Genomic DNA, 16,251 nt, shown 5'->3' with positions numbered 1-16,251 from the left:
ACCAGGGCCTGATTGACAAAAAAGGAAATTGTGTGTTAATAAAAAATATTTTATCTGCAAAAGTAAAAGAAACAGATGATAAATGAAAACTGTTTCAACATGACATGATAAAGAACATAATCCATTATTTCAGTCTTTTACAGTGCCTAGTGATCAGTGAATAACTGAGCATCTAATCCACTCCATTATGTACAACAGTGCATATTACTAACCAAGTTCCAGAAAGCAAGAATTTTATTACAGTTACAGGCTGGCTATCTGAAGAGCGCCAGTAGCAAATAAATTTTATTGCCAACATTTCACATAATTATTGACCAAATTTTAAAATTTATAATCCTGTAGTAATCTGCTTATCAAAACATACAATTTTATGTTACAGGGTTAACTCAGTGTGGCAAGTTTATCAGTTAGGAACTGTGTGTGACTGTATATGCAGCCTCCCTCACTGCACGCATATGCCAACATTCTATTCATCCAGTATTTTACAATGAGAGCACTTAGTGACTTGCAGGAAACTTCAGCAATAATTTCAAATTATCATCAATTTTTCTCATGGATACCCCACAGAAAGTAATAGCAATAAGGTTTATAACTTACCACATTTTTGCTGTTAGTGCAGTAAAATTACACATCAAACAGATACAATGTAACACTCCTTTCTTTGCTTACAGATGAATACATATACCCAGGAGACGGTGTGGCAGATGATGTGGGGTATTTATCAGGTGCATTCTTCATAGAGGTGAGGCAGGAAGAAATTTGATGAGTATAGGAACAGGATGGATTAGATGACATAATAGTAATGAGGTGGAAGTGGGTGGTGTACAACGGGAAGTGGGTGGCTGGTACCTTACAGTGCTGTCTTGTAAAATTCAACAGAGGGCTGTCTGTTGCTGGCATGTTAATAGGCCTGAAACAAACTCAGTGCAGCTCATCTTGCCCATGACAGCCATTGCATAGTTTCTGTACAGGGACCATATGACACTGGACAATTTTCCAGTATTCCTGTGCACTGCACAGCCTTCATGGATCACTGCACAATGGCTCACCAGCCAACCCAAGTCCCAGACTCGACATCAACTATCTACTTCAGAGTGCCATAACTATATTAATAAGAATGCAGCCCACAATAGTGGCATCACCAGTGCTACCTACACTTTAGGTACCTGCAGCAGTGCCTCTAAGTTGTTACACACAGAGTGCTGAACTGGAGCTTCAAGAATAGTTCTCATACTAGCAGATATCTTTCAGTGAATCAGGGCATTCTCTATCTAGCCTTCACTAGAAATCCATTTCATTTGCTGCCTGTTGATACACACAACCTGTGTTTCTATGAAGCTCGTGTGTGTGTGTGTGTGTGTGTGTGTGTGTGTGTGTGTGTGTGTGTGTGTGTGTGTGTGTGTGTGTGGGCGCGCACGCGAGAGAGTGTATACCCGTCCTTTTTCCCCCCTAAGGTAAGTCTCTCCACTCCTGGGATTGGAATGACTCCTTAACCTCTCCCTTAAAACCCACATCCTTTCGTCTTTCCCTCTACTTCGCTCTTTCTTGATGAAGCAACCGTTGGTTGCGAAAGCTAGAATTTTGTGTGTGTGTTTATGTGTCTATCGGCATGCCAGCACTTTCGTTTGGTAAGTCACATCGTCTTTGTTTTTAGATATATTATAATTTAATTTCATAGATAAAAAGTCTACTTGTCAAGCAGCAGCAGTTTGGTGATTAAATGTTTTTATCCATCCAATGAAATTAAACTGTTAGACAAGGGTTCTATCAATGATACTAAAATGTGTGCTTCTAACCCAGTTTACCACGGAAGTTCAAAAACGTAAACAAAGTATCATTGTCAGGGATACCTTTCATGGCAAACACAGGAACTTTATAGAGAAATACGGGTATGTTGCCACATCCAGTATTGGTCGAACATGACAATTTCTTGTTCACCAGCAGGTGGGAGGAATCAGACATCATTGAGTCATCCCCCGCGACATGTATGTCATTGAGACCACCTGCAATAGCTCATTAACTCTAACAGCGACAGCCGATTGCTGCATCCAAAACAAGTCGCAAGGGTGTTTAGCTGCATAACAGAAATAAAATACTCTCTGTAATTGCTATGGTACAGAGAATGTAAGAAAGCTACGTGAAGTATGCCCGTTTCCTTTGTGAGTGGGATGGTTGAAACAGAAATTGTCACTACAAGAAAAAGAAGTGGCCTAGGCAGAGATGGAAAGTGGGTGAAAAGAATGTACAACATGTAAGTCTGATAGCTCCTGAAGAGATACTACTTCCACTGCTTCACATCAAATGAGACAATTTGTAAAGGCAATGGATCCAACAGGCAGTGGATTGGCATATCTAGCTACCAGGTCCCCCATCCTTCAGCTGCAAAAGTAAAGGAAAGTGTATTTGTGGGCCCTCAAATAAAGGAGCTGCAGAAAGATGCAAATTTTGATGCATATTTAAATGAGAAAGAAAAGACAGCATGGGTCTGGTTCAAGACGGTATCAGAAAACTTCCTTAGAAGGAGAACAACTACTAACTACAAAGCAATGGTGAATGACATGCACAAAGTATATCGAGATCTGGGGTGCAGTATGTCTTTGAAGATACTTATGATGGACTCTCATCTGCACTACTTCATAGAGTGTTTTAGTTATGTATTGGCTGAACATGGCGAAAAATACCATAAAGACATTTCTACCATAGAAAGGCGTTATGAAGGAAAGTGGGTACCTTCTATGTTAGCAGATTATTGCTGGATTATCATTCAAGATAAGAAAGATTCACAACACAAGAGAAAAATGTGATGTGCATTAGAATAGAGTGGTTCATTTTCTTGTCTATTTCCCGTAATTTCTCATATCAAATAAATGCTACAAGGTGTATCCACAAAGATTTCTGTGTTATATGATAAATCTCACCCTCCATTAATGTGATGAAATTACAACATCATAAGAACATGAACTTGTCAATCGAATTTCACCTCATGTTTGCTGCAGTATCAGAAACAGAAAAGACAAATTAAATTTTGATTATTCATAAACAAACCCTGACAAAAAAAATAACTAAAAGCAGTTTTGAATTCAGCACTTTAAGTACACATAGGATCACAATGTAATTTTTCAGAAATAGAAAAGTAGTTTTCTTTGTAGAACAATGTTATTTTGGCAAAGGGGATTGTATTCTTCCTGGCAGATTAAAACTGTGTGCACGACCAAGACTCAAACTCAGGACCTTTGCCATTCGCGGGCAAGTCTCGGTCGGGCACACAGTTTTAATCTGCCAGGAAGTTTCATATCAGCGCACACTCCACTGCAGAGTGAAAATCTCATTCTTGATTGTATTCACTGTTGTATTATTTTATTTCTTCTTTAGATATTGTACACTAAATCCACATTGTGATGGAGCGAAAAAAGTGCTTTCCTCTCATATTCTTGTAAATTCTATCAAAATTCTTTCCCCTACAAATGCATACATTGGCAGCTGTAATACAACATTACAATTTGGTAGGCTTGCCAACAACATTCAGAAGTAACACATTTCTGGTTACATCTCAAGGTGATTTACATTAAAAACAAGTATATGGAATATATTTTTCATCCAACAACACACACCAAATGAAATATTTATATTTGTAAAAATATTTCACAGGAGAATCATAAAAGTGAAGAAATAAAATGACATGAAAGATGAATGCTGATGCTTGGAAGTAAAAAAGGTAACATTTTCTGCTCATCCATAGAATAGCCAACTTGCACTGGAGCTCTCATGTTACTTGATATAATATTATTTCTTGGTAAAGAGGCTTGGCATTCAGAGGTTCAGCTCAGAAAATTGAAGGTCCAACTAATAAAATTTCCTGTGAATATTAGAGCTCTTCTGTCTATAACAATTGAATACATAAGCAAGGTTAGAGACCAACAAGAATCTGGAAAGTGTTTACACACGCATTATCTGCCATGTGATACTGAGAATGAACTTTTTTCTAGTTGTCATGTCAGTAGTGCTATATTGGAACAGGGAGAAAATGAGAAGCATTACTTGATTATTATTGCTGCAACTCCCAGTTCAAATAATACCAAACAAACAACATTCACCCTACATCGTATTTACTATGAGAAGGGGACTGATAAATATGAAACATGACTTGCCTTTGGAATTCATATATTGTAATCAGGAAACAAGAAATGCTATTCCACACTCAATGCAATCAACACTTGTGAAACACTCCATTCCTCTTAATGAATGCCACAGACATGGTTATGATAGGGGAAAGAATATTATAGGGTCATATATAGGAACTCTAACACTTTCTTCAGTCAAATTGTTTTGTAAAATTTTCTCCATGTGCTCATCTTAATCTTATGTGGCTGAGTGTTGCCACGAAGTAGATACTTTATTTGAAAAGATTTGGCTTTTTTAAAACATATTCAGCAGCAGTCCACAATGCTAACAAGTCCTGAAAAAGTTGTTTGGGAGATCTCTATATTATATGTCTGCTACCCATTGGAATGCTCAGGTTGACACTGAAATACCAATTGCAGCTCACTTGGACAAGATTGCCATTGCTGTTTAAACTCTCAGCAAGTTAAATTTGTCAGGTGAAGCATATCCTGTGGTATAGGGTGTTTAGGATTATGTGGGATTATTCAGGTGTTTAATCATGCTGTCTGTTTAGCTAAAGTTGTTGGCATCAACTGACTAGAGAAGCTAATTCCTACAGGCTCAAAATATTACCACTGATGCAATAAGACACTTAGAGATTATTAAGTGACTTAAAATATTTTTATGAAAATTGGGACCACACTCCCCCTGATCTAAGGTTGTTGTCAGTGCAGTTAACATCAGTTCTTCATTTCACTAGGTGTATCTTGATCAGAAATAGATTAATTCAAGTTAAATATATTTTATGTCTTTGACAATAACTTGAACCCAATTAGAAACAGTCAAACGTCAGATGAAACATTTCCCGAAAGAAAGGCCCACCACGTGTCATTGTCAGTGTAACAGGGAAAAGGTTATAAAATGCTACCCATTGCACAAATAATGGTGGTTTACATGAGAGTGCACGGATCTCTGTTTACTGAAATGTGTGGCCATGTCGGGGAACAAACGGGGACTAAATACTCAATATCGCAGCAGGCATTTCATCATTTTACACGTCAGTATAACATTTAGTATTTTTTTATAGTTGAGTGAAAGTAAATTAAACTAATTTAAAAAATTAAATGAAATGGAGCATACACACATTTCACAATAATTCATTACTGAATAGCATCTGAAGCTGAGCTTGTAAGTTCATGAGTAATATCTGTTTTCTTCCTTGTCACTTAGCTCATGGTTGAGCTGTCATCCTGTGCCCTAGCTGTGGTGGTCTTGGGCTCCTGAAAAACTGTCTTCCATCCCTAGTTATCAAACCCCCATTTGTTACTGTTATTTCTGTCTCCTGCTTCACAAAGACATCGTGGTGCTAGTACACTTTCTCAATATATGTAACCTTTGAACACTCCATGATTTATCCAGTCTCTGTGTTCATTCCAAGCCACAGAGGGGGAAACTGGAGATATGGTTTATGACTAGTTTTTTTGTTTTACTATGTTCCAGATAATTTTAATTGTAATAAAATATAACACAAGATTTATCATAATACCTATTACTAGTTTTCTGAAATCACAGATTGCATTATTCAGCAAAGAAAAGTTCCTACTCACCATATAGTGCAGATACCGAGTCACTGGTAAGCACAACAGAGACACACTATTGTTGATGGAGGCCTCAATGCCCGAAAGCTTTAATGTGGGTATCATTTTGTTGTGCCTATCTGCAACTCAGCATCTCTGCTATATGGTGAGTAGTAACTCCCCTTTTCATAATACTGTTACATTCCATCCTGGATATTTATCTTTCCACACTTTCATAGCAAAACATTGTTATGTATTTTTATGCCTGAAATGAAATAAGCAAATTTTACACAAGATACTAATTTCAGGAATTCTTTGCTTCTGTGGGAAGAAATACAGCTGAAGCAAAAGCATCTAAAATCATAGTGATTTTGTACAGAAAATTAAGCATTAGCAGACACTATTTCGCTGGCCTCTACTCATTGGGAATATTATGAACTTCAGTGTCCATATGTTTTGCAATACAGGATTACACTGCATGCAACATGCAACCAAAGGTAGTGTAGTCAATAGTCGCTCCACAGTCAATTTTTTAGACTACCACATTATCTAAATCAACCTACTGCATCACAAACAACTGTTCAGTTGCTCTAGTTTCACCAGCAGTATCTCATGCAACACATAGTACCTTAGAGCAAACCACTGGTAAATTGTTTCTCTTGGAGCACATGAAAGATGGGTATGTTCCTCTATAAAATACTGACAGTACAGTGGGGAACCAGCAGCCCCAGTATACATTTTGCCTTCCTCACCAGAAATTTTTGCATGTGAAAATATTCCCACTGTTTTAACACACAATAATCTATAGTCATTTATCTGGTATCTCCCTGTAGTGAAGCATTCATACTTAGCACCTCCCCCTCACTGTCACTGTCTATGTATATGGCTCTCTCCCTTTGTCTCATTTTTCTCCCAGTGATTTACAGTCTATCCCACTGTCAATGTCAACGTCAACTCTCTCAATTACGCTGTCTGCTTTTGTCTTTCTTTGATATGCCCACTGACTCCACAACTCCTTAATGGCTCAAAAATAATTCTGGGGCATCCAAGTTATTTTTTTTCTTATACACAAGAGTGTAAGACCTCAGACCAAAATTTTCACTCTCCCACACCTATGTGTTCAAGTACAGCACAAAACTGGTGTATGGTGTCCCTACGTCTTTCCTTTTTGTCTACACTGGCTCCTATCTGTTTTCCTCCCAACTGATTATGTCTTCACAAATCTCTCCTCCTCTTTTACTACCACTGTCTCACTGACCGCAAGTATCTCCTTTACCTTCCTTTTCAAAGATATTTCCAGCATTTGACTATTAATTGTTCATTAGTTTTACACAGTCATGATTTCAGCTTTATACCCATTCTCAAGATCATGTTGAAATTTTAAGATTGTTTGACCTGCCTGTGACTTGCCAAAAAAATATATATTTTTCGTCTTACAAGGTGTGTTCTATTGCAGGATATGAGTATGTGTGAAATATATATAATGTGGCTGACATTGTGCACAGTTGAAAACCACAAATGGGCCTATAAAGTTAGAAATATGTTTTTTTATCAATAACTGAACAACACAGCAGGACAGACATATTAACATTTCAACGGACACTCAAGAATGGCTATGAAGCCAATAGAGAAGGTTCAGAAATGAAGAGTATGAGAATCACAAATCAAATCAGAAAAATTATTGGTTGTCCTTAGGTGCATTATGCGCTTGCTTGTTATCGATTAGTGTGTGAACACCACTGATCATTCCTATCCTGCACCATTACTGATGACTAGAAAATTTGTCTTTGTGCTACTGTAAGGGAAAGAATAGAAAGGAATGCTTTAGTCCAAACAAAGTAGCAATGCTGCATAGAAGGCTTGTGTGCATCCACACAAGATAATGTTATACATCTGGTGGAACAGTGGCCATGTGGTGTACCAAAAGTTGCTTGCATGAGGTAGAAGTTTCCTGTTGGCATTTACTGTCAACAACAGACTTCTTCCAAATGCAATCCCAGAATAACAACAAGGAAGACTGTGTGAAGTGATGCTACTCTACAATAACAGCCACCGCCATTCTGCTAGACTGGCAAGAAACTCTACACAACTACCGGGTTGGGAAGTCATTCTGCACCTACCTTTTCCACCTGATATTGCACCCTCAGATTTCATTCTTTCTGCTCTCTGTTCAATGATCTTCACAAACTTCCTTTTGGGTTGAAAATACACTTTGAACATGGCTCTACAAGTACTTTGCCAATGTTGGGAAAATGTTCTGGATGCACAACTGTAGAAATCACATGGTTTTGTAGCAGACTGCCGCAATCAGTGAAGCGGATTATATTATTTATGACTACGTAAGTCTCAATTTGCTTTGGGAGAGGAGGCGGATTACAGGGACAATATTCTTCATTTCAAGACATGATGAGGGCGTTTCAAATCACTGTCCATGAATGTGTCTAACTTGTTCCAGTCCCCAATAACATTGGCAATTTTCCTCTTTAAGAAGCTCAACTATGCTGAGTGGTAGTTGTATACTTCAATATATTTATCTCAAGTTGATGATTTTAATATGAACCATGACTACAGAATAAGGGAATTGTGATCTAAATATTACTTTTTATCACAGTGTGCCAATTTGTAATGTTATGTTACTTTTACAATGACTTATTTTGTGAATGTCACTTTGGTACTTAAAAATTTGTCTTCTTTCCCTTTGATCACATTTGCCTCACCATCTACCACAATAACCGTTTCAAACATTTGTGACCAATCTTTTGTAGTTACAAAGATACTGCCAATTTTCAGTATGAATTATGTACTATGTAATTAATATCCAGTGTCAAGTTCAAGTATAAAATTTTGAGCAACTGTTTTACTCAAATACTTAAGCAAGAAAAAGATGGAACAAAAATACCACATAAGAAAATATTAAAGTGGTAACTTTAACATGTAATTAAGCTACTGAAGAAAGTAAAAATCTCACCTGCCAGTATGTCCTCTTGGTGTACCTCTTGTGGCTCCTGCAAAAAAAATTAAACAGGTGAATAACTTTACATCTACTGAGTTTAACCATAAATCAAACAGCTTGAAATGTGTCAGTGGTATGTCATATCACTGCACATGCTCATCTCAGTGTTAGTAAGTTGGTAAATTATATGATGAGAGATTATGAATCAGGTGCAGTGACAAGTAGAAACATGTGAAATTTTACTAAAGTGAGATTGATGAAAACTGCATAATAATCCTCATGTAGAATCACAAAATATTTGAATTTCATTTGAGCTTAACTGTCTGAATTCACTAGAGCTGCCAGCCACCACACACAGCCACTGTCACAGAGCAAGACAAAGGTGCCCACAAAACACAAGTCAACATGTTGGGAATGTAGACTACAGCTGCTATATCTATGAAGGCTGGTGTAAGGATAATGCCAGTGACTGAAATAGAAGTACAGCATAGTTTGCTGGAATGAACAACCTTCAACTATGACCTGGTGGGGTAGCCTAAAGGATCATGGAAGGGGAAATGAGTAACAGACCATTATAAAATTACAGATTATAGAGATAGTGACAGGGTCCATTATGACTAGATCTGCTGCTACCAGGGCAGAAATTTGAGAATGATTCTTGGTCCCAGAGAGCCATCTGAGGTTGGCCCACACAACAGAAGAGGGAGTGGAACAGTTAAAAGAAATATCTATTTAAATCCAGCAAGGTTTTTGCTATCCTGAAGCGTGTGACGACACTGTTTACACAACAACTGATAATGAATGCAGTTTGCTATCATAGACTGTTAAAAACACGTAGAGCACATCTCTGCATGTGAGAGGAGTCACAACATGGCTCAGTCAAAGAAAGGACTGGGACACAACACGGCAAAGATATAGTGCGAAACTGGAACACTGTGTGGTGGTAATGACAGCATTTGTAAGATATTCTACCTGGGCATCACAACTGGGTATATGATGTTTCTCGAAGGGTGCCAGGGAGCATTAAATATCTATTCATCATTAGAAAGTTGCCATTCGGATGTGCACGTAGGTGGGGTACGAGTCATAAAATGTATAGCAAATGGGAAATGGTTGCTCGAGTACATACCAGAGACAGTGATGAGTTGATGAGATGATGGGCAAATTGGGCAGTGCGGGAGAGGTCCAGGTGGGGGTAGGAGTGCATGGAGTGTGAAAGGAACATGGGTACCCCCACGATAAGGCATATGAGGTTAAGGTGGCTGAAGTTCAGCCAAGAAGACACCTCTCTGACAGCTTCTGGGGGGGTTCCCAAAGGGCTGGAGGTGCATACCGGCAACAAGGAGATCAGCCTGAGAAGGGTATCATGTGGCCACACCAACGAGGAGGAACTGTGAGCCAATAGAGAAGCACATTGTTTGCCTTTGTTTGATTTCTTGGATCCTTTCTGGTTTGCATTGGAAGACTCAAATGTTTGTTGGCTGAAGGGACATAGAAAGTCTCCATGGGAGTATTCCTTGTGTCACCTCTGGGTTTTTAGTTGTGTAGCCAGTGACGGTCTCATGAGGCAAGAGTTTGAGGCTTGCTGCACAGCTGGAGAAAAAGAGGAGGAGGAGGAGGAGGAGGAGGAGGAGGAGCTGCTGCTGCTGCTATAACATTGGGTGATTTAACAACCACAGTGCTGTATTACACATCACCCGTCTGGACGTACACATCACCCGTCTGGACGTACACATCACCCGTCTGGACGTACACATCACCCGTCTGGACGTACACATCACCCGTCTGGACGTACACATCACCCGTCTGGACGTACACATCACCCGTCTGGACGTACACATCACCCGTCTGGACGTACACATCACCCGTCTGGACGTACACATCACCCGTCTGGACGTACACATCACCCGTCTGGACGTACACATCACCCGTCTGGACGTACACATCACCCGTCTGGACGTACACATCACCCGTCTGGACGTACACATCACCCGTCTGGACGTACACATCACCCGTCTGGACGTACACATCACCCGTCTGGACGTACACATCACCCGTCTGGACGTACACATCACCCGTCTGGACGTACACATCACCCGTCTGGACGTACACATCACCCGTCTGGACGTACACATCACCCGTCTGGACGTACACATCACCCGTCTGGACGTACACATCACCCGTCTGGACGTACACATCACCCGTCTGGACGTACACATCACCCGTCTGGACGTACACATCACCCGTCTGGACGTACACATCACCCGTCTGGACGTACACATCACCCGTCTGGACGTACACATCACCCGTCTGGACGTACACATCACCCGTCTGGACGTACACATCACCCGTCTGGACGTACACATCACCCGTCTGGACGTACACATCACCCGTCTGGACGTACACATCACCCGTCTGGACGTACACATCACCCGTCTGGACGTACACATCACCCGTCTGGACGTACACATCACCCGTCTGGACGTACACATCACCCGTCTGGACGTACACATCACCCGTCTGGACGTACACATCACCCGTCTGGACGTACACATCACCCGTCTGGACGTACACATCACCCGTCTGGACGTACACATCACCCGTCTGGACGTACACATCACCCGTCTGGACGTACACATCACCCGTCTGGACGTACACATCACCCGTCTGGACGTACACATCACCCGTCTGGACGTACACATCACCCGTCTGGACGTACACATCACCCGTCTGGACGTACACATCACCCGTCTGGACGTACACATCACCCGTCTGGACGTACACATCACCCGTCTGGACGTACACATCACCCGTCTGGACGTACACATCACCCGTCTGGACGTACACATCACCCGTCTGGACGTACACATCACCCGTCTGGACGTACACATCACCCGTCTGGACGTACACATCACCCGTCTGGACGTACACATCACCCGTCTGGACGTACACATCACCCGTCTGGACGTACACATCACCCGTCTGGACGTACACATCACCCGTCTGGACGTACACATCACCCGTCTGGACGTACACATCACCCGTCTGGACGTACACATCACCCGTCTGGACGTACACATCACCCGTCTGGACGTACACATCACCCGTCTGGACGTACACATCACCCGTCTGGACGTACACATCACCCGTCTGGACGTACACATCACCCGTCTGGACGTACACATCACCCGTCTGGACGTACACATCACCCGTCTGGACGTACACATCACCCGTCTGGACGTACACATCACCCGTCTGGACGTACACATCACCCGTCTGGACGTACACATCACCCGTCTGGACGTACACATCACCCGTCTGGACGTACACATCACCCGTCTGGACGTACACATCACCCGTCTGGACGTACACATCACCCGTCTGGATGTACACATCCTTCACAAAGCGAGATGTAGTAGGAATGGTACTGTAACTGCCTGATGGTAGAACACGGGGTCACTGACTAGTCAACAATTTGCGAGTAACCTGGTAAGGTACATTTTTCCTTGACCCAGGTCTCCAGGACACTCAATCATTGAGATACACGAGATAATCTTGGCAGGAGGTGGCATGATCACCATTGCAACTTGTGCAGCAGGGAGGACAAGGTAGCCAAGTTACACAGTTGGCTGGGCGTCGCCATGACATTTGATTGTAGCCATAAAGATGATACTGGCAGCAGTGCACCTGGTTTGGTGGCATGCTCAGCAACAGCGTGGTCCAATTGTTACTTGGCCACAGTGTATGAGCAGCCATTTATGCAAACAGAAACTTCTTGTTTGCCCTACCATCGTAGAATGCAGTACAGTGGTTGGTTGCAGCCTAGGTTGTAGATCGCATGACTCATTTCACAGGTTACCCACCAAAGGAGGGATAGGTGATGTTTCTGACTGGACTTCAGTACGTGGAGGTGGTGGTGGGAGGATGTGGGGGACATGTATTGGATCTACATCTATTACAAGGGTATGAGACATGAGGCCACAAGGTTGGAAGCAGTGGTTGTGTAGCATCATTGGCCACTGGAGTACTGATGTGGGAGTTTGGTGGGGATGCAGTGGGTAGGAAATTTCTTATTTCAGGGTAGAATGAGAGGTAGTCAAATCCCTGGCGGAGAGTTTAATTCAGTTGCTCCAGTTCTGGGTGGTACAGAGTCACAAGGCAAATGCACCTTTGTAGCTGGACAGTGGGACTTTGTGAGGTGGGTGGTGACCGGAAAGACAGGGCACAAGAGATCAGTTTTTGTACAAGGTTGGGAGGGTAATTACTGCCTGTAAAGCCTCAATGACACCTTCCATATATTTAAAGGCAGTCTCGAAGGGGCTTCTTGGTATGGAATGAGTGGCAGCTGCTGAAGTGGAGGTATTCCTGACGGTTGGTATGTTCAACATGGTCAGACATACTGATGTATCCGTATTTCAGGTGGAGGTCACATCGAGGAAGGTGGGTTGTTGGGTAGAATGGGACCACATGAAGTAAATGGGGTTGAAGGTGTTTGGGTTCTGAAAGAATGTAGATAGGGTCTCCTCACCCTCAATCCAGAGGTCAAAGACGAATATGAATCAGGTGAGAGGTTGGGATTCTGGGTGTTTAGGAAGGGTTCTTTTAGATGCCACATGAATAGGTTGGCATAACATAGTGCCATAGAGTGCCCACAGCTATTTTCAACAAAGGACATGTTAGGTGAAAGCTCTACTTCCAAGCGTCTCTTTGGTGCGTGTGCGTGTGCGTCACTCAGCATCTCTGCTATATGGTGAGTAGCAACTATTCACAATCTTGTTATGAACAAATTTAGTGTTACTGTCTCTGATCCACAGACCTCTAACACTTTCAGACAAAGAGAGCCTCGCCAATGAATTACATCACCTAAGAAAAGTGATTCAAAAGAATGAATAGCCAAATGATCAAATTCAATGGGTGCAGCAGTCAATTTCAAGAACAGTTGAGTAAGCGACTGAGAATGAGAAAGGGTGTAAGAGAAACCGAGAATTGATTTCTTACCTTATGTCGGGAGACTCCTATGGATACACAGCATCCTGTGTATTTTGCTCTTTTCAGCTAGGATGAAAAGTCTCATTTTGTGATGTCAAAGATGAACTAGATAGAGCACCAGCAACACATCCAGGTGAAACAAAGTAGCAAACCAGGTGTAACTGAGGTCTGCCACAGACAATCATGAAATGAAATGTGATGAGACCTGTTTCATGTTGGAAATGTCAGATAGCTTGGATGAAGTAATTAAAGCTCAAGTGGGTGCACCTATGTATAAAGTACGCCAACTGCCAATAACATTGTTTTGTATCATTCCACTGTTATTTTACCATTCTACATCTACATCTACATTCATACTCCGCAGGCCACCTGACTGTGTGTGGCGGAGGGTACCCTGAGTGCCTCTATCGGTTCTCCCTTCTATTCCAGTCTCGTATTATTCGTGGAAAGAAGGATTGTCGGTAAGCATATGTGTGGGCTCTAATCTCTCTGATTTTATCCTCATAGTCTCTTCGCGAGATATACGTAGGAGGGAGCAATATACTGCTTGACTCTTCGGTGAAAGTATGTTCTCGAAACTTTAACAAAAGCCCGTACCAAGCTTCTGAGCGTCTCTCCTGAAGAGTCTTCCACTGGAGTTTATCCATCATCTCCGTATCGCTTTCGTGGTTACTAAATGATCCTGTAACAAGCGCACTGCTCTCCGTTGGATCCTCTCTATCTCTTCTACCAACCCTATCTGGTACGGATCCCACACTGCTGAGCAGTATTCAAGCAGTGGGCGAACAAGCGTACTGTAACCTACTTCCTTTGTTTTCGGATTGCATTTCCTTAGGATTCTTCCAATGAATCTCAGTCCGGCATCTGCTTTACTGACGATCAACTTTATATGGTCATTCCATTTTAACTCACTCCTAATGCGTACTCCCAGATAATTTATGGAATTAACTGCTTCCAGTTGCTGACCTGCTATTTTGTAGCCAAATGATAAGGGATCTTGTTTTCTATGTATTCGCAGCACATTACACTTGTCTACATTGAGATTCAATTGCCATTCCCTGCACCTTGTGTCAATTCGCTGCAGATCCTCCTGCATTTCAGTACAATTTTCCATTGTTACAACCTCTCAATACACCACAGCATCATCTGCAAAAAGCCTCAGTGAACTTCCGATGTCATCCACCAAGTCATTTATGTATATTGTGAATAGCAATGGTCCTATGACACTCCCCCGCGGCACACCTGAAATCACTCTTACTTCAGAAGACTTCTCTCCACTGAGAATGACATGCTGCATTCTGTTATCTAGGAACTCCTCAATCCAATCACACAATTGGTCTGATAGTCCATATGCTCTTACTTTGTTCATTAAACGACTGTGGGGAACTGTATCGAACGCCTTGCGGAAGTCAAGATACACGGCATCTGCCTGTGAACCCGTGACTATGGCCCTCTGAGTCTCGTGGACGAATAGCGCGAGATGGCTTTCACACTAGAGATGGGGGATGCGCTCTTGAACTAATTCATAGAGTTGAATCTTTCAAAGGAGTGAACAATCAGTGATTCAGAAAAAAAGAACGGTAGCTCCAAACGTTTCCCACGGCAGAGAGAGAGAGAGAGAGAGAGAGAGAGAGAGAGAGAGAGAGAGAGAGAGAGAGAGAAGAGAGAGAGAGAGAGAGAGAGAGAGAGAGAGAGAGAGAGAGAGAGAGAGAGAGAGAGAGAGACGGAGCATATCAGCAGCGCCTCTGCTGGTCAGAGCACAGTGCACGCCACACAACACAGCCAGCGCCGGTCTCTGCCCTGCTTCTACCTTGGCTGCCTGCATTGTGCAGTGCCCCATTGGATTTTGTGTTTCACATATGCCGTGCCGTCCATGTGCTTCGTCTGCCGCGCGCAGTGTCTGGCGCAGCTTAACTTCGCATCGCACTCTGTCGGCGATCGTTTCAGTCGCACGTCCTGCCCTCTGGACAGTTGATGCGAGCAACAGGACAGAGAGCCACCTAGCGGATAACATAGGAACTACTTGCAACAACCTGCTCGCAAGGGAGCGGACGATTTGTTTCGGAGCGGGTGAGTTCACCGCTCCCCCCACCCTCGGAACTCGCCCGCTCAATGCTCACCCCACCGTCTCGACTCTAGCCAGAGCGTTGAGCAAAGCGACTCAGGTGTCACTCTGGTCTCTGCGGTCTCAGCTCACGCAGTAATACAGCTCGCGGCTCGACCCGCTCGACTCAGCGCCTCTGCATCGGAGTTCGTCCCTACTGGATATTGTTCTTCGTAGTAATACCGCTATGTATATTACATTATTATGTTATGTATACATCAATTGTTTTTATTTTATTTTTATTTGTTTAAACTGATTAGATTAGGTTCCTGATGACTCCTCTTACTATAGGATTTTTATTATGGACACTCGAATTTACGCTTTAATTACGAGCGAACCGATAAACGTATCGCAAAATGTGATACACCAATATTTTCCTTGTTTTATTCTGCGTAAGGCTATATGCAGCACTTTCGTTTTACAGTCAAATTTATATTTTTTTTTCTTATTCTGGTACGGATTTTGCGATTTTAGGCGTCTTCGGAAGGAAACGTTCACTTTAAAAATATATGGCTTGCGATGAATTT

This window comes from Schistocerca serialis, chromosome 5 (genome assembly GCF_023864345.2).
Source record: "Schistocerca serialis cubense isolate TAMUIC-IGC-003099 chromosome 5, iqSchSeri2.2, whole genome shotgun sequence".
Taxonomy (NCBI): domain Eukaryota; kingdom Metazoa; phylum Arthropoda; class Insecta; order Orthoptera; family Acrididae; genus Schistocerca; species Schistocerca serialis.
Note: the sequence above shows the minus strand (reverse complement) of the source record.